This window comes from Oncorhynchus nerka, unplaced genomic scaffold (genome assembly GCF_034236695.1).
Source record: "Oncorhynchus nerka isolate Pitt River unplaced genomic scaffold, Oner_Uvic_2.0 unplaced_scaffold_2163, whole genome shotgun sequence".
Lineage (NCBI taxonomy): Eukaryota > Metazoa > Chordata > Actinopteri > Salmoniformes > Salmonidae > Oncorhynchus > Oncorhynchus nerka.
Genome location: NW_027039134.1, coordinates 12,496 through 35,382, shown reverse-complemented (window position 1 = coordinate 35,382; position 22,887 = coordinate 12,496). Strand labels below are relative to the sequence as shown.

Below are 22,887 nucleotides of genomic sequence, written 5' to 3'. Positions count from 1 at the left end.
TAAATGTGCAGCGGACTAAAGTAAACGGAGACCAAGAGCCATACTGTTGTCAGAGCATCCGTGCAAGGAAACCAAAAAAAAAACTATCCTCATCGTCTACCACAGCCAGAGAAAAGAGACAGACAGGGGTGTTGCAAACCTGGGCCCAGCTGCCCTCGTCATCCTCCTGTTGTTAGCATGGTTAGCATGGTGAGAGAAGAGAAGCGGGTTAGAGTTAGTGACTGTGGCAGTGCTGGGTTCGGCAGCTCAACATCAACATGCTACTTAACCAGTGTTAATGTTAAGACAACTGGACATGCAACCAACAGCTCATGCTTTAGGCTACATTGGCGTCCTGTTGTCAATGAACCTGGGATTGATCTAGAATTCATTTTAATAGGATCTAATACCACTATTTGACCCGTTGAAGCATCCATTGTACCACATGTATTAGTAAATCCCAGGTTGAAACAGGACTGTAAATACAGCACTGAGCTGTAGTGTTTAAATGAAATACAGTTTCATAACTTGACAAACAGGGGCCTGCGAAAGTATTCCCCTTTGGCATTTTACAACCTGGAAATAAAAATATATTTTTTTGGGGGAGGGGGGTTGTATCATTTGATTTACACAACATGCCTACTACTTTGAAGATGCAAAATATTTTTTCTTGTGAAACAAACAAGACAAAAAAATGAAAACGTGAGCGCATCACTGTTCACCCCCCAAAGCCACCTATTGCAGAAATTACAGCTGCAAGTCTCTTGGGGTATGTCTCTATAAGCTTGGCACATCTAGCCACTGGGATTTTTGCCCATTCTTCATGGCAAAACTGCCCCAGATCCTTCAAGTTGGATGTGTTCCGCTGGTGTACAGCAATCTTTAAGTCAAACCACAGATTCTCAATTGGATTGAGGTTTGGGCTTTGACAAGGTCATTCCAAGACATTTATATGTTTCCCCAAACCACATGCTGCCACCACCATGCTTCACTGTGGGGGTGGTATTCTCGGGTGATGAGATGTTTAGGGTTTGCGCCAGACAGCGGTTTCCTTTATGGCCAAAAAGCTACATTTTAGTCTCATCTGACCAGAGTACCTTCTTCCATATGTTTTGGGAGTCTCCCACTTTTGGTGAACACCAACGGCTTAAAGTGGTCCTTAAAGTGGTCCTATGGACAGATACTCTAATCTCCGCTGTGGAGCTTTGCAGCTCCTTCAGGGTTATCTTTGGTCTCTTTGTTGCCTCTCTGATTAATGCCCATCTTGCCTGGTCCGTGAGTTTTGGTGGGCAGCCCTCTCTGGCAGATTTGTTGTGGTGTCATATCCTTAAATAATGGATTTAATGGTGCTCCTTGGGATGTTCAAGGTCTCTGATATTTTCTTTTCATAGTCCAACCCTAATCTGTACTTCTCCACAACTTTGTCCCTGACCTGTTTGGAGAGCTCCTTGGTCTTCATGGTTCCCCTTGCTTAGTGGTGTTGCAGAGGTATATATACACTGAGATCATGCGACAGATCATGTGACACTTAAATAAAAGTCCACCTGTGTGCAATCTAACAAATGATGTGACTCCTGAAGGTAATTGGCTGCACAAGATCTTATTTAGGGGCTTCATCACAAAAGGGGTGAATAGATATGCACGCATCACTTTTCCGTTGAATTTATTTAAATTTGAAACATGTTATTTTTTAAATTTCACTTCACCAATTTGGACTATTTTGTGTATGTCCATTACATGAAATCCAAAATAAATCCATTTAAAATTACAGGTTGTAAGGCAACAAGGCCTGAAACATAAAGACAAGACAAATCTAATGTTAGCTTTTGAACAGAAATTACTGGTTAAGTCAGTACTGAACTTAGCCTTCAACCAAACTGACAGACACACAGAAACACACGTACTGACACCAAAAGCCCAAACCAAGATACAGACATGGACAAACAGGGCCGTGAGAAAAGTACACACAGGGAGTAACACCCAACTACCAACCAGATCACTACCAGTCGCCTGCGTCAGTGACTGCCCAATGGCTTGGGGAGACTAACCGTGGAGGGCGTGGCCGCAAGGCACTCCAACTCTTCGTGCGTGACCCACACGTTCCCCGTGGACTGATCATGTGACAACCCCAAGAGTCACCAGTGATGCAAGCGTGTGAGAGGAAAGGGAGGAGGGAGAGGAGAGGGAGGAGGAGGAGGGAGAGGAGAGTGAAGAGAGGGAGGCAGGGGTGTGAGGATTTGTTTATATTAAAAACAGAGGGAGGATGGGAAGGAAAATAAGACCAAACAGCATTGTTATTATCACATCACATGATTCAGAGAGAGAGAGTAAGAGTTAGAGAGAGACACAGAGAGAAAGAAAGAGAGAAAGAAAGAGAGAGAGAGAGAGAGAGAGAAAAAGAGTGAGGCCCCAATCAGGGAAGTCCTTGTGAGTGAGTGACGCTCCGTGAACTCTGATTGGTGGAAAGGTTACAGTGAGAAACGTTATTAGCTGGTTAGAGGAGTGTCAGCAGCATGCTCCAATCAGGTGGTGAGGAGAGGAAGAAGAGGGCAGGGTCCTCCAGGGTCCAAGGCTGCACTGGACTTCTTTGGCCCGTCTTAACTTTGGAGCTACCAGTATCTTTGTTGTGTGTGTGTGTGTGTGTGTGTTTTTGTCTTGTGTGTGTGTTTTGTCTTGTGTGTTTGTGTGTGTGTTTTGTCTTGTGTGTGTGTGTGTGTGTTGTCGTGTTTGTGTGTGTGTGTGTTGTCGTGTGTGTGTGTGTGTTTTGTCTTGTGTGTGTGTTTTGTCTTGTGTGTGTGTGTTTTGTCTTGTGTGTGTGTGTGTGTGTGTGTCTCTCTCTCTCTTACGGTTCTGGAGGTCGGGGGGGCAGAGGGGGAGGTGAGAGACATGATCTCCTGGATGGCCAGTCTCAGTTTGAGGCGGTGCAGGGGGTTACTGATGCCAATCTCCCTCTGGATCTCTGTGTCCGACAGAGCAGACATGATGGCACCACTCTTCACATTGGCACGACACGCCGCCACGTACCAGGCTGGCATACCCACCCACAGCTACAGAGGAGACAGAGGATGACACAGAGGATGGCAGGGGAGGATGGCAGGGGAGGACACAGAGGATGGCAGAGAGGGGACAGGAGAAAGGATTGGGTTATTTTTGTGTTTTGAATGTGTGCGCGTGCACATGAGAGTGATGGTGTGTGTGTGTACATGTGAGTGTGATGGTGTGTGTGTACATGTGAGTGTGATGGTGTGTGTGTACATGTGAGTGTGATGGTGTGTGTGTACATGTGAGTGTGATGGTGTGTGTGTACATGTGAGTGTGATGGTGTGTGTGTGTACATATGAGAGTGATGGTGTGTGTGTGTCCATGTGAGAGTGATGGTGTGTGTGTGTACATGTGAGAGTGATGGTGTGTGTGTGTCCATGTGAGAGTGATGGTGTGTGTGTGTCCATATGAGTGTGATGGTGTGTGTGTGTGTGTACATATGAGAGTGATGGTGTGTGTGTGTCCATGTGAGAGTGATGGTGTGTGTGTGTCCATGTGAGAGTGATGGTGTGTGTGTGTCCATGTGAGAGTGATGGTGTGTGTGTCCATGTGAGAGTGATGGTGTGTGTGTCCATGTGAGAGTGATGGTGTGTGTGTCCATGTGAGAGTGATGGTGTGTGTGTGTGTGTGTACATATGAGAGTGATGGTGTGTGTGTGTACATATGAGAGTGATGGTGTGTGTGTCCATGTGAGAGTGATGGTGTGTGTCCATGTGAGAGTGATGGTGTGTGTGTGTCCATATGAGAGTGATGGTGTGTGTGTGTCCATATGAGAGTGATGGTGTGTGTGTGTCCATATGAGAGTGATGGTGTGTGTGTGTCCATATGAGAGTGATGGTGTGTGTGTGTCCATGTGAGAGTGATGGTGTGTGTGTGTCCATGTGAGAGTGATGGTGTGTGTGTGTCCATATGAGAGTGATGGTGTGTGTGTGTCCATGTGAGAGTGATGGTGTGTGTGTGTCCATGTGAGAGTGATGGTGTGTGTGTGTCCATATGAGTGTGATGGTGTGTGTGTGTGTGTACATATGAGAGTGATGGTGTGTGTGTGTATACATGTGAGAGTGATGGTGTGTGTGTGTCCATGTGAGAGTGATGGTGTGTGTGTGTCCATATGAGTGTGATGGTGTGTGTGTGTGTGTACATATGAGAGTGATGGTGTGTGTGTGTACATATGAGAGTGATGGTGTGTGTGTCCATGTGAGAGTGATGGTGTGTGTGTGTCCATATGAGAGTGATGGTGTGTGTGTCCATGTGAGAGTGATGGTGTGTGTGTCCATGTGAGAGTGATGGTGTGTGTGTCCATGTGAGAGTGATGGTGTGTGTGTCCATGTGAGAGTGATGGTGTGTGTGTGTCCATATGAGAGTGATGGTGTGTGTGTGTCCATGTGAGAGTGATGGTGTGTGTGTGTACATGTGAGAGTGATGGTGTGTGTGTGTACATGTGAGAGTGATGGTGTGTGTGTGTCCATATGAGAGTGATGGTGTGTGTGTCCATGTGAGAGTGATGGTGTGTGTGTCCATGTGAGAGTGATGGTGTGTGTGTCCATGTGAGAGTGATGGTGTGTGTGTCCATGTGAGAGTGATGGTGTGTGTCCATATGAGAGTGATGGTGTGTGTGTGTGTCCATGTGAGAGTGATGGTGTGTGTGTCCATGTGAGAGTGATGGTGTGTGTGTCCATGTGAGAGTGATGGTGTGTGTGTCCATGTGAGAGTGATGGTGTGTGTCCATATGAGAGTGATGGTGTGTGTCCATATGAGAGTGATGGTGTGTGTGTGTACATATGAGAGTGATGGTGTGTGTACATGTGAGAGTGATGGTGTGTGTGTGTACATATGAGAGTGATGGTGTGTGTGTACATATGAGAGTGATGGTGTGTGTGTCCATATGAGTGATGGTGTGTGTGTGTCTCACCTCCAGCCAGACCACTACAGTAGGGCCGTCCCACTGGGCAAAGGGAAGACTCTGCCTGCGAGCCTCCTCCAGCAACTCATGCCTATAACAACACACATGGTTAGAGAGAGACACACACACACACACACACACACACAGAGAGAGAGAGAGCCCGTTTCACCTAACACACACCTCAACCTGCACACCATGAAAACACAGTACCTCACACACACACATGCACACACACACTGTTGTAAACATGCCGAGGTAAAAGAGAGAGAAAGCTGAGGATTTTAACCCTGCGGCAGGTCAGACCTAGAGAGAGAGAGGGAGAGAGAGAGAAAGACCGACCCCAGATCATTTCCAGAACATTCTGGCCAGGTAAACAGGTCAGAAGTTTAAAAGCTGGTGACCACTTCAAAGCTTGGCAGGAGTCCCATTTAAATCAATACATTTGGTGGACGACTCCTGTTCCTCAGTCTAGAAGGAGACCCACCTTTATGCCAAGCCACTGTTACATAACCAGTATCTTTGTGGCCAACAGACTAAAGGCATCATGGGAAATGGAGTTCACACAACGGTTCAATACTAGGGGAAAACGTGTGTTAGAATGCATCCATAAGACAACAGTCAGTAGAGGACAGAATACATGCAGCAAAATACATGGGAAAAAAACCTTCAGATAGTTTGTCTATTTTTGTGTGTAATATATTTTGGTCCACAAGATGGCACCATCCACTACTTAATTCTAATAGCAGCATCACATTAACCTGTGGAAAGATCCCACTAGTATCTGACCTAGAAACCTAGAAACCACTAGGACTGACTCCGTGTCTTAGTGGTCACTTCCAGGGGTTGTTAGTCTACATCTGTGTTTACCAAACACGTGACAAAATATAACATTTGAATTCAGGAAGTACACTGAAAATCCTATTCTCTACCGTGCTTTTCAAATTAGGACATTTTGGAATTGAGTTGACTTTCTGAATTGAAATGGAATTGACACCAACCCTGATAAGATCATCCTAGAACCTTAACACCGGAAGAGGTTCAGAGAAAGCTTTGTAAAAACGGCAGGTAGACACATTCCTGTTAGTTGAGATGGTACTTTAGGTATAGCAGAGAGGAAAACACATCAGGTCTGAGGAGAGCTGGTGAGGAGAGCTGGTGAGGGCAGCATGAAGCCAACTGTTTAGAGCCAAAGAGGGCAAAGCAACAAGCAACATGGAGGAGATGACTCACCCTGTCGTTGGACTACAGATGGAATGAGAGAGGGATGAAATAAGAGTCAGAATCAGCTAAATAAAAGAACTGAAGACAATTAAAAATAACCTAACTAGGCATAGGAGAGCTCCTGGTGGCGATGGCCAATGAGAACCAAGCTTGGACTCCTGGTGGCGATGGCCAATGAGAACCAAGCTTAGACTCCTGGTGGCGACTTGAACTCCTGGTGGCGATGGCCAATGAGAACCAAGCTTGGACTCCTGGTGGCGATGGCCAATGAGAACCAAGCTTAGACTCCTGGTGGCGATGGCCAATGAGAACCAAGACTCCTGGTGGCGATGGACCAAGCTTGGACTCCTGGTGGCGATGGCCAATGAGAACCAAGCTTGGACTCCTGGTGGCAATGGCAATGAGAACCAAGCTTGGACTCCTGGTGGCAATGGCCAATGAGAACCCTTGGAATGGCCAGAGAACCAAGCTTGGACTCCTGGTGGCAATGGCCAATGAGAACCAAGCTTGGACTCCTGGTGGCAATGAGAACCAAGCTGAGAATGGCCAATGAGAACCAAGCTTGGACTCCTGGTGGCAATGGCCAATGAGAACCAGTCTTTGACTGTATCAAACTAACGTAGATCTATCAAAATGGTCATTAAATGATTGCTTCAAAACACCAAACTAATTCAACCGCCTTATATTTGAAAGTTATACAGCTATGATCAAGTCACCCCTAGATTACCTAAAGGAAAAAGGGGACATTAGTTCAGAATGAATGAAAGTGAAATGGAAGCCTGGCTGATACACTGCATCACATCAAGCTGAACTAGAAGCATGAAGCTGTACAAACACATAGGGCTGGTTTCACAGACACAGGTAGAGTCCACCTCTGCACTAACAAGCATTCATTAATAGGAGACCGGGAAACTGGCCCTTACAAAATCACATCCTGGCAGTGTGGCTGAGGAGCTACAGTGAATTGTATGACGGGAGATCGAGTTTGTGTGGACGGGACGGGCATGAGACCAGGACCCTGGGAGGGACAGCATGGGGCATGAGACCAGGACCCTGGGAGGGACAGCATGGAGCGGAGGACATGAGACCAAGGAGGGACAGCATGGAGAGGGGGCATGAGACCAGGGAGGGACAGCATGGAGCGGGGGCATGAGACCAGGGAGGGACAGCATGGAGAGGGGACATGAGACCAGGGAGGGACAGCATGGAGAGGGGACATGAGACCAGGGAGGGACAGCATGGAGAGGGGACATGAGACCAGGGAGGGACAGCATGGAGAGGGGACATGAGACCAGGGAGGGACAGCATGGAGAGGGGACATGAGACCAGGGAGGGACAGCATGGAGAGGGGGCATGAGACCAGGGAGGGACAGCATGGGGCATGAGACCAGGGAGGGACAGCATGGAGCATGAGACCAGGAAGGGACAGCATGAGGCATGAGACCAGGGAGGGACAGCATGGGGCATGAGACCAGGGAGGGACAGCATGGAGAGGGGGCATGAGACCAGGGAGGGACAGCATGGAGAGGGGGCATGAGACCAGGGAGGGACAGCATGGAGAGGGGACATGAGACCAGGGAGGGACAGCATGGAGAGGGGCATGAGACCAGGGAGGGACAGCATGGGGCATGAGACCAGGGAGGGACAGCATGGAGCATGAGACCAGGAAGGGACAGCATGAGGCATGAGACCAGGGAGGGACAGCATGGGGCATGAGACCAGGGAGGGACAGCATGGGGCATGAGACCAGGGAGGGACAGCATGGGGCATGAGACCAGGGAGGGACAGCATGGGGGATGAGACCAGGGAGGGACAGCATGGGGGATGAGACCAGGGAGGGACAGCATGGAGAGGGGGCATGAGACCAGGGAGGGACAGCATGGAGAGGGGGCATGAGACCAGGGAGGGACAGCATGGGGCATGAGACCAGGGAGGGACAGCATGGAGAGGGGACATGAGACCAGGGAGGGACAGCATGGGGCATGAGACCAGGGAGGGACAGCATGGAGAGGGGGCATGAGACCAGGGAGGGACAGCATGGAGAGGGGACATGAGACCAGGGAGGGACAGCATGGGGCATGAGACCAGGGAGGGACAGCATGGGACATGAGACCAGGGAGGGACAGCATGGAGAGGGGACATGAGACCAGGGAGGGACAGCATGGAGAGGGGGCATGAGACCAGGGAGGGACAGCATGGAGAGGGGGCATGAGACCAGGGAGGGACAGCATGGGGCATGAGACCAGGGAGGGACAGCATGGGGCATGAGACCAGGGAGGGACAGCATGGAGCGGGGGCATGAGACCAGGATGGGACAGCATGGAGCATGAGACCAGGGAGGGACAGCATGGGGCATGAGACCAGGGAGGGACAGCATGGAGAGGGGACATGAGACCAGAGAGGGACAGCATGGAGTGGGGGCATGAGACCAGGGAGGGACAGCATGGAGCGGGGACATGAGACCAGGGAGGGACAGCATGGAGAGGGGACATGAGACCAGGGAGGGACAGCATGGGGCATGAGACCAGGGAGGGACAGCATGGGGGGACATGAGACCAGGGAGGGACAGCATGGGGCATGAGACCAGGGAGGGACAGCATGGGGCATGAGACCAGGGAGGGACAGCATGGAGCATGAGACCAGGGAGGGACAGCATGGAGAGGGGACATGAGACCAGGGAGGGACAGCATGGAGCGGAGGACATGAGACCAGGGAGGGACAGCATGGAGAGGGGACATGAGACCAGGGAGGGACAGCATGGAGCGGAGGACATGAGACCAGGGAGGGACAGCATGGGGCATGAGACCAGGGAGGGACAGCATGGAGCATGAGACCAGGGAGGGACAGCATGGAGAGGGGACATGAGACCAGGACGGGACAGCATGGAGCATGAGACCAGGGAGGGACAGCATGGAGAGGGGACATGAGACCAGGGAGGGACAGCATGGAGCGGGGACATGAGACCAGGGAGGGACAGTATGGAGAAGGGGACATGAGACCAGGACCCAGGGAGGGACAGCATGGAGAGGGGACATGAGACCAGGACCCTGGGAGGGACAGCATGGAGAGGGGACATGAGACCAGGGAGGGACAGCATGGAGCGGGGACATGAGACCAGGACCCTGGGAGGGACAGCATGGAGAGGGGACATGAGACCAGGACCCAGGGAGGGACAGAATGGAGAGGGGACATGAGACCAGGGAGGGACAGCATGGAGAGGGGACATGAGACCAGGGAGGGACAGCATGGAGAGGGGACATGAGACCAGGGAGGGACAGCATGGAGAGGGGACATGAGACCAGGGAGGGACAGCATGGAGAGGGGACATGAGACCAGGGAGGGACAGCATGGGGCGGGGGCATGAGACCAGGGAGGGACAGCATGGAGAGGGGACATGAGACCAGGGAGGGACAGCATGGGGCGGGGACATGAGACCAGGGAGGGACAGCATGGAGAGGGGACATGAGACCAGGACCCAGGGAGGGACAGCATGGAGAAGGGACATGAGACCAGGACCCTGGGAGGGACAGCATGGGGCATGAGACCAGGGAGGGACAGCATGGAGAGGGGACATGAGACCAGGACCCAGGGAGGGACAGCATGGAGAAGGGGACATGAGACCAGGACCCAGGGAGGGACAGCATGGAGAGGGGACATGAGACCAGGACCCTGGGAGGGACAGCATGGAGAGGGGACATGAGACCAGGGAGGGACAGCATGGAGCGGGGACATGAGACCAGGACCCTGGGAGGGACAGCATGGAGAGGGGACATGAGACCAGGACCCAGGGAGGGACAGAATGGAGAGGGACATGAGACCAGGGAGGGACAGCATGGAGAGGAGACATGAGACCAGGACCCAGGGAGGGACAGAATGGAGAGGGGACATGAGACCAGGGAGGGACAGCATGGAGCGGAGGACATGAGACCAGGACCCTGGGAGGGACAGCATGGGGCGGGGACATGAGACCAGGACCCTAGGAGGGACAGCATGGAGAGGGGACATGAGACCAGGGAGGGACAGCATGGGGCTGTGTGTGAGAGAGCGAGTGGCAGTGTGCTACACGGCAAGGTGAGCATAGAGCAACACAGGGCTGTTACAGTGCTGGGGGCAGATCTACAACGGACATATAGAACACACAAGCATAAACAGCAGCATGGCTGGAGCCATCAACCAGACCTATCTGAGCAAGATTGACCTCTCTAGTACAGCAAGATCTATGGTTGATCGAGTAGATTCATATCTATTCGATGGAAGCAGAAAACACCAGTCCCTCTACTGTTAACGAGACGGAACCAGTCCCTCTACTGTTAACGAGACGGAACCAGTCCCTCTACTGTTAACGAGACGGAACCAGTCCCTCTACTGTTAACGAGACGGAACCAGTCCCTCTACTGTTAACGAGACGGAACCAGTCCCTCTACTGTTAACGAGACGGAACCAGTCCCTCATGGACTGTTAACGAGGCGGAACCAGTCCCTCTACTGTTAACATGAGACCAGGGAGGGACAGCATGAACCAGAGACCAGGACCCTCTGCAGTTGGACGAGGACGGAACCAGTCCCTCTACTGTTAACGAGACGGAACCAGTCCCTCTGTTACAGCATGTCCAGGACCCTACTAACGAGACGGAACCAGTCCCTCTGTTACTCCCTCTACTGTTAACGAGACGGAACCAGTCCCTCTACTGTTAACCCTCTACTGACAGCATGGAGAGGACATGAGACGGGAACCAGTCATGGAACGGAACCAGTCCCTCTACTGTGAGGGGACCCAGTCCTCTACTGTTAACGAGACGGAACCAGTCCCTCTACTGTTAACGAGACGGAACCAGTCCCTCTACTGTTAACGAGACGGAACCAGTCCTCTACTGTTAACGAGACGGAACCAGTCCCTCTACTGTTAACGAGACGGAACCAGTCCCTCTACTGTTAACGGAGACGTGCCGAACACAGTCCCCCTACTGTTAACGAGACGGAACCAGTCCCTCTACTGTTAGCGAGACGGAACGGAACAGTCCAGTCGAGACGGAACCAGTCCCTCTACTGTTAACGAGACGGAACCAGTCCCTCTACTGTTAACGAGACGGAACCAGTCCCTCTACTGTTAACGAGACGGAACCAGTCCCTCTAACCAGTCCCTCTACTGTTAACGAGACGGAACCAGTCCCCTACTGTTAACGAGACGGAACCAGTCCCTCTACTGTTAACGAGACGGAACCAGTCCCTCTACTGTTAACGAGACGGAACCAGTCCCTCTACTGTTAACGAGACGGAACCAGTCCCTCTACTGTTAACGAGGCGGAACCAGTCCCTCTACTGTTAACGAGGCGGAACCAGTCCCTCTACTGTTAACGAGACGGAACCAGTCCCTCTACTGTTAACGAGACGGAACCAGTCCCTCTACTGTTAACGAGACGGAACCAGTCCCCCCTACTGTTAACGAGACGGAACCAGTCCCTCTACTGTTAACGAGACGGAACCAGTCCCTCTACTGTTAACGAGACGGAACCAGTCCCTCTACTGTTAATCGAGACGGAACCAGTCCCTCTACTGTTAACGAGACGGAACCAGTCCCTCTACTGTTAACGAAACCAGTCCCTCTACTGTTAACGAGTCCCTCTACGGAACCCAGTCCCTCTACTGTTAACGAGACGGAACCAGTCCCTCTACTGTTAACGAGACGGAACCAGTCCCTCTACTGTTAGACGGAGGCGGAACCAGTCCCTCTACTGTTAACGAGACGGAACCAGTCCCTCTACTGTTAACGAGACGGAACCAGTCCCTCTACTGTTAACGAGAGGCGGAACCAGTCCCTCTACTGTTAACGAGACGGAACCAGTCCCTCTACTGTTAACGAGACGGAACCAGTCCCTCTACTGTTAACGAGACGGAACCAGTCCCTCTACTGTTAACGAGACGGAACCAGTCCCCCTACTGTTAACGAGACGGAACCAGTCCCCCTACTGTTAACGGACGGAACCAGTCCCTCTACTGTTAACGAGACGGAACCAGTCCCCTACTGTTAACAACCAGTCCCTCTACTGTTAACGAGACGGAACCAGTCCCCCCTCTACTGTTAACGAGACGGAACCAGTCCCTCTACTGTTAACGAGACGGAACCAGTCCCTCTACTGTTAACGAGACGGAACCAGTCCCCCTACTGTTAACGAGACGGAACCAGTCCCTCTACTGTCCCCAGTCCCTCTACTGTTAACGAGACGGAACCAGTCCCTCTACTGTTAACGACGGAACCCAGTCCCTCTACTGTTAACGAGACGGAACCAGTCCCTCTACTGTTAACGTTAACGAGAAACCAGTCCCTCTACTGTTAACGAGACGGAACCAGTCCCCCTACTGTTAACGACGGAACCAGTCCCTCTACTGTTAACGGAACCAGTCCCTCTACTGTTAACGACCCAGTCCCCTACTGTTAACGAGACGGAACCAGTCCCCTACTGTTAACGAGACGGAACCAGTCCCTCTACTGTTAACGAGACGGAACCAGTCCCTCTACTGTTAACGAGACGGAACCAGTCCCCCTACTGTTAACGAGACGGAACCAGTCCCTCTACTGTTAACGGAGACGGAACCAGTCCCTCTACTGTTAACGAGACGGAACCAGTCCCCCTACTGTTAACTCCCCCTACTGTTAACGAGACGGAACCAGTCCCCTACTGTTAACGAGACGGAACCAGTCCCCTACTGTTAACGAGACGGAACCAGTCCCCCCAGACGGAACCAGTCCCCCTACTGTTAACGAGACGGAACCAGTCCCCCTACTGTTAACGGAGACCAGTCCCCCACTGTTAACGAGACGGAACCAGTCCCCCCACTGTTAACGAGACGGAACCAGTCCCCCACTGTTAACGAGACGGAACCAGTCCCCCACGAGACGGAACCAGTCCCCACTGTTAACGAGACGGAACCAGTCCCCCACTGTTAACGAGACGGAACCACAGTCCCCCCACTGTTAACGAGACGGAACCAGTCCCCCCACTGTTAACCGGAACCAGTCCCCCCACTGTTAAGACGGAACCAGTCCCCACTGTTACGGAACCAGTCCCCCCACTGTTAACCCCCACTGTTAACGAGAACGGAACCAGTCCCCCCACTGTTAGTCCCCCACTGTTAACGAGACGGAACCAGTCCCCCCACTGTTAACTCCCCCTACTGTTAACGAGACGGAACCAGTCCCCCTGTTAACCTCTGTTAACGAGACGGAACCAGTCCCTCTACTGTTAACGAGACTGTTATTGAGACGGAACCAGTCCCTCTACTGTTAACGAGACGGAACCAGTCCCTCTACTGTTAACGAGACGGAACCAGTCCCTCTACTGTTAACGAGACGGAACCAGTCCCTCTACTGTTAACGAGACGGAACCAGTCCCTCTACTGTTAACGAGACGGAACCAGTCTCTCTACTGTTAACTAGACAGAACCAATCTACCACAAGTACGGTCTACTGTTAACTAGACAGAACCAGTCTATCTACCACTAGTACTATCTACTGTTAGACTGGTTCCATCTAGTTATCTTCCACTAGTACCACTACTGATGTATCTATGTTGCATCTCTGACAGAAGTGGTGACAAGATGTGGAAACACCTACTTCTTCTGCAGTTTCCTGTTCTTCTCAGCGGGGCCGCCTAGTTTGCCCAGCCCCAGTGCATCCTGGGGAGAGGTCTCTGCCTCGGGGGTACCAGCTGTGAGGAGAGATGGAGGGTCAGAGGTTAAAGTCGGTGCAGGTAGTCCCTTCCTGTTTCAGCTTGTATTCTTCTGTTTGCTGCCTAATGAACTTGAACCAGCAGGCATGTTTTGGGGGGCTGACCTTGGCTGCCAGGGGACTCCTTGCTCCTGGGGGCCTGGCCGTCCCTTCTCCTTCTTGCCGAAGAGGCGCCCGATGGAGGACTTGATGCTCTTCTTCTTGGCTGCCTTGTTCAGAGAGTCCTGACTGCTGTTACTGCTGCTGGGGTTACTACCTGGCCGTCCTGTAGGGTGGTCATACTGAGACAGAGAGAGGAGGGGTGAGAGGAAGAGAGAAAAGGGGGAGCGAGAGAGAGAGAAGGGGAGCGAGAGAGAGAGAAGGGGGAGCGAGAGAGAGAGAAGGGGGATCGAGAGAGAGAGAAGGGGGATCGAGAGAGAGAGAAGGGGGATCGAGAGAGAGAAGGGGATCGAGAGAGAGAAGGGGAGCCAGAGAGAGAAGGGGGAGCCAGAGAGAGAAGGGGGAGCGAGATAGAGAAGGGGGAGCGAGATAGAGAAGGGGGAGCGAGAGAGACAAGGGGATCGAGAGAGACAAGGGGATCGAGATGAGCATGAACGCATAGAGAGATATACAGAGAGAAAGAGAGAAAGCGAGGGAGAGAGATGTGGATAGATAGATTGAAAGATCAGAAACAGAGGGATGAAGGGATGGATGAACGGGACAGATAAGAGAACGACAGAAGGAGAGAGAGAGAGAAACATGGCTATTGTAGAAAACAGAGTGAGATATTGGTTAGGCAGAAAGGGGCTTCCTACCTGCGGATGTCCCTGATGTCCTCATGGCTGGCAGTGTGGCTGGCCCCCTTGTGCAGGCGCATGGAGCGCGGGGTGGTGGGAGGAGACGTCTCACACTGGATTGTGGTCTTGTCGTCCTGGGCAGACTAGACATAACACGGGGACACTCAGTCAGTCACTGTCTTCTAACGGAAAAGGGGTAGAGGGGTAGAGCTTTTAAAAAGCGTCTCCTCCCTCTCTGTATTGAGTGGATGGGGAGGACAGAGGAGAAGACAGACTAGTTCTTCAACCTGGAAAGAAGAAAATAACAGTCTCCCCTCACTTTGTGACATGTTCATTTCAGGATGTTCAAGACACTCAGGGTTTGGGAAGTGTAGAGGTGAGACACGTGTGACGGGGGGGGGGGGGGGGGTCAAGGTTTGAGGAAGTAAGGAAGTGTGGGGTTGGGAAGTCACGTTTTAGGGGTGGTGTAGAGACTAGACTACAGGTTATGGTTGGGAAGGTGCAGGCAGGCAGGCAGGGTAGAGGTCAGAGAGAGAGCAGTAACTAGCGTGGTCTCTAGATTACCTTCCTGCGGTGCTTGCGCAGGTCACTAGGCTGAAGCATGGCAGCGGAGGAGGAGAGAAGAGAGACGTTAGATACACTACCAGCAGAACAGAAAGCTCAGCACAGGCACACACACTACACAAGGTGTGTGTAGAGGGAGAGTGTCTTCCAAAGAGACACACACACACACACACACAGAGAGACAGACACACACAGAGAGACAGACACACACAGAGAGACAGACACACACAGAGAGACAGACACACACAGAGAGACAGACACACACAGAGAGACAGACAGACCTGTGAAAAAGTAAAGTCCAACATGCAGTTGAGGACAAAACTGTGGAAATCAGGTCGACCATGTTACATACAGTCCTCTACTGTCTGTCTCCCCCCCACCACCCTACATCACTCTATTGTCTCCCCTACCACCACCCTACATCACTCTACTGTCTGTCTCCCCCCCCACCACCCTACATCACTCTACTGTCTCCCCACCACCACCCCCACCACCCTACTGTCTCCTCCTACCACCACCCTGCATTACTACATCACTCTACTGTCTCCTCCTACCACCACCCTGCATTACTACATCACTCTACTGTCTCCTCCTACCACCACCCTGCATTACTACATCACTCTACTGTCTCCTCCTACCACCACCCTGCATTACTACATCACTCTACTGTCTCCTCCTACCACCACCCCTGCATTACTACATCACTCTCCCCCTACTGTCTCCTCCTACCACCACCCTGCATTACTACATCACTCACTGTCTCCCCTACACCACCCTCTCATGTCTCCTCCTACCACCACCCTGCACTGTCTCCCTTTCTACATTACCACTCTACTGTCTCCTCCTACCACCACCCTGCATTACTACATCACTCTACTGTCTCCCCCCTACATCACTCTACTGTCTCCTCCTACCACCACCCTGCATTACTACATCACTCTACTGTCTCCCCCCTACATCACTCTACTGTCTCCTCCTACCACCCTGCATTACTACATCACTCTACTGTCTCCTCCTACCACCACCACCATCTGCATTACTACATCACTCTACTGTCTCCTCCTACCACCACCCTGCATTACTACATCAGTCTACTGTCTCCTCCTACCACCACCCTGCATTACTACATCACTCTACTGTCTCCTTCTACCACCCTACATTACCACATCACTCTACTGTCTCCTCCTACCACCACCCTGCATTACTACATCACTCTACTGTCTCCTCCTACCACCCTGCATTACTACATCACTCTACTGTCTCCTCCTACCACCACCCTGCATTACTACATCACTCTACTGTCTCCCCTACATCACTCTACTCCTCCACTACCACCACCACCCTGCATTACTACATCACTCTACTGTTACTCCTCCTGTCTCCCCCTACCACCACCACCACCATCTGCATTACTACATCACTCTACTGTCTCCTCCTACCACCACCCTGCATTACTACATCAGTCTACTGTCTCCTCCTACCACCACCCTGCATTACAACATCACTCTACTGTCCCCCCCCCTACCACCACCCTGCATTACTACATCACTCTACTGTCTCCCCACCCACCACCCTACATCACTCTCCTCCTACCACCCTTGTCTCCCCTACCACCACCCTGCATTACTACATCACTCTACTGTCTCCTCCTACCACCACCCTGCATTACTACATCACTCTACTGTCTCCCCCTACCACCACCCTGCATTACTACATCACTCTACTGTCTCCTCCCCCTATCATTACTACATCACTCTACTGTCTCCTCCTACCACCCTGCATTACTCATCCTACTGTCTCCCCCTACCACCACCCTGCATTACTACATCACTCTACTGTCTCCTCCTACCACCACCCTGCATCACTACTACATCACTCTACTGTCTCCCCTACATTACTACATCACTCCACTGTCCCCCTACCCTATCACTCTACTGTCTCCCCTACATTACTACATCACTCCACTGTCCCCCTACATCACTCCACTACTGTCTCCCCTGCATTACTCATCACTCTACTGTCCCCCCTACCCACCACCCTGCATTACTACATCACTCTACTGTCTCCTCCTACCACCCTACATCACTCTACTGTCTCCTCCTACCACCACCCTGCATTACTACATCACTCTACTGTCTCCTCCTACCACCACCCTGCATTACACACTGTCTCCCCTACCACCCCTCTTACTGTCTCCTCCTACCACCACCCTGCATTACTACATCACTCTACTGTCTCCTCCTACCACCACCCTGCATTACTACATCACTCTACTGCCTCCACCCTGTCCTACCACCACCCTACATTACTACATCACTCTACTCTCCCCTACTCTACATCACTCTACTGTCTCCCCCTACCACCACCCTACATGTACATCACTCTACTGTCTCCCCTACCTACACCACACCACCCTGCATTACTACATCACTCTACTGTCTCCCCCTCCCACCACCCTGCACCACCCTGCTTTACTACATTACTCTACTGTCTCCTCCTACCACCACCCTACATTACTACATCACTCTCCACCTACTGTCTCATCACTCTACTGTCTCCTCCTACCACCCTACATCACTCTACTGTCTCCTCCTACCACCACCCTGCATTACTACATCACTCTACTGTCTCCTCCTACCACCCTGCATTACTACATCACTCTACTGTCTTACTACATCACCTACTGTCTCCTCTACCACCACCCTGCATTACTACATCACTCTACTGTCTCCTACCACCCCCTACCACCACCCTACATCACTCTACTGTCTCCCCCTACCACCCCTGCACCCTGCATTACTACATCACTCTACTGTCTCCCCCCCCTACCACCACCCTGCATTACTACATCACTCTACTGTCTCCTCCCCACCACCCTAACACCACTACTGTCTACATTACTACATCACTCTACTGTCTCCTCCTACCACCCTGCATTACTACATCACTCTACTGTCTCCTCCTACCACCACCCTGCATTACTACATCACTCTGTCTCCTCCTACTGTCCCCTCTACTGTCCCTCCCCCTACCACCACCCTGCATTACTACATCACTCTACTGTCTCCCCCTACATTACTACATCACTCCACTGTCCCCCCCTACATCACTCCACTGTCTCCCCCCTACATTACTCCACTCTACTGTCCCCCCCCACTACATCACTACATCACTGTCTCCCCTACCACCACCCTGCATTACTACATCACTCTACTGTCTCCCCTACTACCACCACCCTGCATTACTACATCACTCTACTGTCTCCTCCTACCACCACCCTGCATTACTACATCACTCCACCACCCTACTGTCTCCCCCCCACCACCCTCCTACCACCTACTGTCCCCCCTGCATTACTACATCACTCTACTGTCTCCCCTACCACCACCCTGCATTACTACATCACTCTACTGTCTCCTCCTACCACCACCCTGCATTACTACATCACTCTACTGTCTCCTCCTACCACCACCCTGCATTACTACATCACTCTACTGTCTCTCCACCCCTACCACCACCCTACCACATTACTACATCACTGTCTCCCCCCCCTACCACCACCCTACATCACTCTACTGTCTCCACTCTACCCACCACCACCCTGCATTACTACATCACTCTACTGTCTCCCCCTACCACCACCCTACATTACTACATCACTCTACTGTCTCCCCTACCCACCACCCCCCCCTACATCACTCTACTGTCTCCCCCACCACACTACACACTCTACTGTCTCCCTACCACCCTGCATTACTACATCACTCTACTGTCTCCTCCTACCACCACCCTGCATTACTACATGTCTCTACCACCACCCTACTGTCTCCTCCTGTCCACCCCTACATTACTACATCACTCTACTGTCTCCACCCCCTACCACCACCCTACATCACTCTACTGTCTCCTCCTACCACCACCCTGCATTACTATCACTCTACTACCACCACCCTCATTACTACATCACTGTCTCCACCACCCTACCACACTCTACTGTCTACATCACTTACTGTCTACCACTCCTACCACCACCCTGCATTACTACATCACTCTACTGTCTCCCCTACCACCATCCTCTACATCTCCTCCTACCACCACCCTCATTACTCATCACTTGCTCCTCCTACCACCACCCTGCATTACTACATCACATTACTACATCACTCTACTGTCTCCCTCATTACTACATCACTCCACTGTCCCCCCCACCCTACATCACTACTACATCACTCTACTGCCCCCACCACCACCACCCTGCATTACTACATCACTCTACTGTCTCCTCCTACCACCCTGCATTACAACATCACCACCACCCTACATTACTACATCACTCTACTGTCTCCTCCTACCACCACCATTACTGTCATTACTACATCACTCTACTGTCTCCTCCTACCACCACCCTGCATTACATACATCACTACATCACTGTCTCCCCCTACCACCACCCTTACTACATCACTCCACTCTCCCCCCCACCACCCTATTACATCACTCTACTGTCTCCCCCTACATTACTACATCACTACCTCCCACTGTCCCCCCTCCTCCTACCATCACATCCACTGTCTCCCCTGCATTACTACATCACTCTACTGTCCCCCCTACCACCACCCTGCATTACTACATCACTCTACTGTCTCCTCCTACCACCCTGCATTACTACATCACTACTACTGTCTCCTCCTACCACCACCACCCTGCATTACTACATCACTCTACTGTCTCCTCCTACCACCACCCTACATTACTACATCACTCTACTGTCTCCTCCTACCACCCTGCATTACTACATCACTCTACTGTTACTACATCACTCCTACCACCACCCTGCATTACTACATCACTCTACTGTCTCCTCCTACCACCACCCTGCATTACTACATCACTCTACTGTCTCCACCCCCTACCACCACCCTCCTACATTACTACATCACTACTGTCTCCCCTACCACCACCCTGCATTACTACATCACTCTACTGTCTCCCCCCTACCACCACCCTACATTACTACATCACTCCCCCTACTGCATCTACATCCTCTACCCACCACCCTACTATCACTCTACTGTCTCCCACCCACCACCCTGCATGCATTACTACATCACTCTACTGTCTCCTCCTACCATCACTCTACAGTCTTCCTACTACATTACTACATCTCTACTGTCTCCTCTCCACCACCCTACCACCACCCTACATTACTACATCACTCTACTGTCTACCTCCCCCCTACCACCACCCTACATCACTCTACTGTCTCCTGCATTACTACCACTCTACTGTCTCCCCTACCCACCCTGCATTACTACATCACTCTACTGTCTCCTCCTACCACCACCACTGCATTACTACATCACTCTACTGTCTCCTCCTACCACCCTGCATTACTACATCACTCTACTGTCTCTACTGTCTCTCCTACCACCACCCTGCATTACTACATCACTCTACTGCCTCCACCCCCTGTCTACATCTCCTACCACCACCCTGCATTACTACATCACTCTACTACTGTCCCTCCCCTACCACCACCCTGCATTACTACATCACTCTACTGTCTCCCCCTACCACCACCCTACATTACTACATCCCTACATCACCACCCTACATCACTCTACTGTCTCCCCCTACCACCACCCTGCATTACTACATCACTCTACTGTCTCCTCCCCACACACCCTGCATTACTACATCACTGTCTACTGTCTCCCCCTACCACCACCCTGCATTACTACATCACTCTACTGTCTCCTCCCCACCACCCTAACACCACTCCTACATTACTACATCACTCTACTGTCTCCTCCTACCACCCTGCATTACTACATCACTCTACTGTCTCCTCCTACCACCACCCTGCATTACTACATCACTCTACTGTCCCCCCCCCCCTACCACCACCCTACATTACTACATCACTCTACTGTCTCCCCCTACATTACTACATCACTCCACTGTCCCCCTACATCACTCTACTGTCTCCCTACATTACTCCACTGTCCCCCTACATCACTCCACTGTCTCCCACCACCCTGCATTACTACATCACTCTACTGTCTCCTCCTACCACCACCCTGCACCATCTACATTACTACATCACTCTACTGTCTCCTCCTACCACCACCCTGCATTACTACATCACTCTACTGTCTCCTCCTACCACCACCCTGCATTACTACATCACTCTACTGTCTCCTCCTACCACCACCCTGCATTACTACATCACTCTACTGTCTCCTCCTACCACCACCCTGCATTACTACATCACTCTACTCCACCCCTACCACCACCCTACATTACCATCACACCTCCCCCTACCACCACCCTACATTACTACATCACTCTACTGTCTCCCCACCCACCACCCTGTCTCCCCATTGCATTACTACATCACTCTACTGTCTCCTACCACCCTACTACACTCTACCCTCCTACCACCACCCTACATTACTACATCATTACTACATCACTCTACTGTCTCCTCCTACCACATTACACATCACTCTACACCCCCCTACCACCACCCTACATCACTCTACTGTCTCCTCCTACCACACCCTCACTCATCACTCTATTGTCTCCCCCTACCACCACCCTCTTACTACATCACTCTATTGTCTCCCCTACCACCACCCTTTACTACATCACTACTGTCCACTGTCCCCCCCCCTACATCACTCTACTGTCTCCCCCCACCACCACCACCTGCATTACTACATCACTACCACCCTGCATTACAACATCTCTACAGTCTCCTCCTACCACCCTGCATACTACATCACTCTACTGTCTCCCCCTACATTACTACATCACTCCACTCCCCCCTACATCACTCTACTGTCTCCCCTACATTACTACATTCCACTGTCCCCCTACATCACTCTACTGTCTCCTCCTACCACCACCCTGCATTACTACATCACTCTACTGTCCCCCCTACCACCACCCTCATTACTACATCACTCTACTGTCTCCCCCTACATTACTACATCACTCCACTGTCCCCCCCTACATCACTCTACTGTCTCCCCTACATTACTACATCACTCTACTGTCCCCCCTACACCTACTGTCCTACATTACTACATCACTCTACTGTAGTCTGTCCACATTCAAACATACACAGTCTGAAATCTGGGGAAATCACACTGAGGTCAAAGATCAGAGGAGGGAGCAGAGTGAAACCACTGCAAAACACACTCCGGGAGGGGAGGGGTTCAGTCTGCTCGTAGCTAATGGCTGAGCTACTGCTTTATGGGGGACACAGCGACCGTGCTCACACAGCGACCGTGCCCTCACACAGCGACCGTGCCCTCACACAGCGACCGTCCTCACACAGCGACCGTGCCCTCACACATGGGTGTTCTTAAAAAACCCATTTGAGTATTAATTGGTTTAAGTTGATACAGAAAATGAAACACACAACAGACTGTTTACCTAAAGGATCGGGACTGTTTACCTAAAGGATCGGGACTGTTTACCTAAGGATCTACCTAAAGGATCGGGACTGTTTACCTAAAGGATCGGGACTGTTTACCTAAAGGATCGGGACTGTTTACCTAAAGGATCAGGACTGTTTACCTAAAGGATCAGGACTGTTAACCTAAAGGATCGGGACCTGGGTAGTGTTCAGGGGGCACAACATGAAGAAAACCAGCATCAACGTGTCCA

General features: G+C 51.5%; 1 pseudogene; it reads right to left on the bottom strand.

Annotated features, from left to right (window-relative positions):
- The window catches only part of LOC135567308 (liprin-alpha-1-like), a 46,429-nt pseudogene that overhangs the window by 13,000 nt on the left and 10,542 nt on the right, over positions 1-22,887 (bottom strand).